Raw genomic sequence first — 2,128 nt, forward strand, 5'->3', positions numbered from 1 at the left:
CCCCTGGGAGGCAGGCCCCTCTCGGCAGAGCACACCCCCAACCTACCTCGATCGCTGGTTTCCCTCCACCATCCTACCATTAACAAGATAAGCTGTATGTTCCTCATTGATTTTTAGCAGCCGTTCCCTGTCTTCAACAATTTTGAATTCTGAAAGAACTCTCCTTCATAATCTTTTATGGGATCAATACCTTCATTGGTGTTGCCTCTACCGGCAACAACTGCAAAGTAACCCAAAGCCTTCATTGGAAACAGCTTGCCTTCCACAATCTGTTGAATCCGACTTGGACTGGCTAGGTTTTTCTCAGCTAGATCCACTTTGGTCAACACAAAGATGGTCCTTCTGCCTTGTGGGTCCATCTGGTTCACCAAGTCAGTTACAATACTGCGTTCAGCATCTACTGAACCATCTTGGATACAAAGAATAATGGCATTAGGGTTCTGCATGTAAGCCTTGCTTATGCTAAAAATTATATCCTCGGTGTCGGCAGCCATTACTGATGTTACAGTACTGATAGCACCAGGAAGATCGACCAGCACCATTCATTCAAAATTGCTGAAAGCACATCAAGTGACAACTAAGAACTTGAGCCTAGCAGTTTCAGACTGTTTCTGGAAGATGGTGCGCGTGTCTGTGGAACAACAGGCTGATGCATTTAAAGCTACTCGCTTCAACCTTGAAACTGAATGGAAGAACAACTATCCTCGGCTGAGGGAACTCGACAGGAATGAACTATATGAGAAGGCGAAGAATGGAATTCTGGATGAAGTGATCAGCTTAGGTCAGGTTACTCCAAAACACTGGGAAGAGATTCTACAAAGGAAACTGTGGGAAAGAGTCTCAACACATGTGATAGAGAATATTGACCTTCCTGCTGCCCAGTCTGTGAATTCAGGCACATTCAATACCACAGTGAACATCAAGCTCAAGCAGTGAACTGACAAACAGTTGCCTCACAAAGCAATAGAGGTTGCTTGGGGAATCTTGGAGGATGAATTTGCTCGATTTATGTCAGATCACAAAGGGAAGGACCATGATGATATCTTTGCCAAACTAAAACATGCTGTTAAAGATGAAAGTATAAAACGTCACAGATGGGATGAGCAGGCTGAAGACAGTCTGCGAGTCATCCAGCACAATGCTTTCGAAGATCGTTCCATATCTGACAAACAGCAGTGGGATGCAGCTATCCATTTCCTGGAAGAAACCTTGCAAACCCGTCTTCGAGATACTGAATCTGTAATTCGTGATATGGTGGGGCCGGATTGGCAAGAAAGGTGGTTCTACTGGAAATCATGGTCTCCAGAACAGCATGTTCGAAGTGAAACCAAAACCGAACTGGAACAGCTGCTAAACATCACTGAGGAACATACAGCTTATCTTGCTAACGATGAAGTTACAACAGTTCGTAAAAACCTGGAAGCCAAAGATGTAGATGTGGACACCATTCTGATTAAAGATACTTGGCACCAAGTTTTCCGAAAACACTTCCTAATGGAATCGCTGAACCATTGTAATCTTTGCAGAAGAGGTTTCCACGATTACCAAAGGCATTTTGTAGATTCTGACCTTAAATGCAATAATGTTATCCTGTTCTGGCGCATTCAGCGAATGCTATCTATTACAGCAATCACACTCCGACAACAGCTAACAAATACTGAAGTGAGACGCCTCGAAAAGAATGTGAAAGAAGTGTTGGAGGGTTTTGCTGAAGACAACGCTAATAAAATTCAACTGTTGAAAGGAAGGCGAGTTCAACTAGCAGAGGACCTCAGAAGGGTTCGTGAGATTCAAGAGAAGTGAGAAGTATTCATTGAAGCTCTTCATCAAGAAAAATAACACTGTCTCTCGTCACACACTGCCATACATTCCCCCATCCTCCCCCCACCCTTCTGCTCTCTCTGCTGTTTTTTTCTTTGGCGCCCAGGCGCGCTGCTTCAGATTTTTTTTCGAACTGCGCATGCGCAGTTCAGAGCTCCGATCGGTCCAGCAGCGCTAAGCCCCGCCCACTGCGCAGTTCGGACTGGAACCGGCAAAAAGCGTATGGGCGCACTGGAAAGAGGATTCCAGGCTCGGATCTCTATTACGTCCAGATTCGGCACTTAGACTCAAAATGGTAAAATCAGGC

General features: G+C 45.0%; 1 pseudogene; it reads left to right on the plus strand.

Moving 5' to 3' along the window:
- Positions 1–1,008: 1,008 nt before the first annotated feature.
- On the plus strand, positions 1,009–1,803 carry LOC144504779 (dynamin-like GTPase OPA1, mitochondrial pseudogene; annotated as a pseudogene).
- The last annotated feature ends 325 nt before the right edge of the window (positions 1,804–2,128 follow it).

Source organism: Mustelus asterias, chromosome 15 (assembly GCF_964213995.1).
Source record: "Mustelus asterias chromosome 15, sMusAst1.hap1.1, whole genome shotgun sequence".
Classification (NCBI taxonomy): Eukaryota; Metazoa; Chordata; class Chondrichthyes; order Carcharhiniformes; family Triakidae; genus Mustelus; species Mustelus asterias.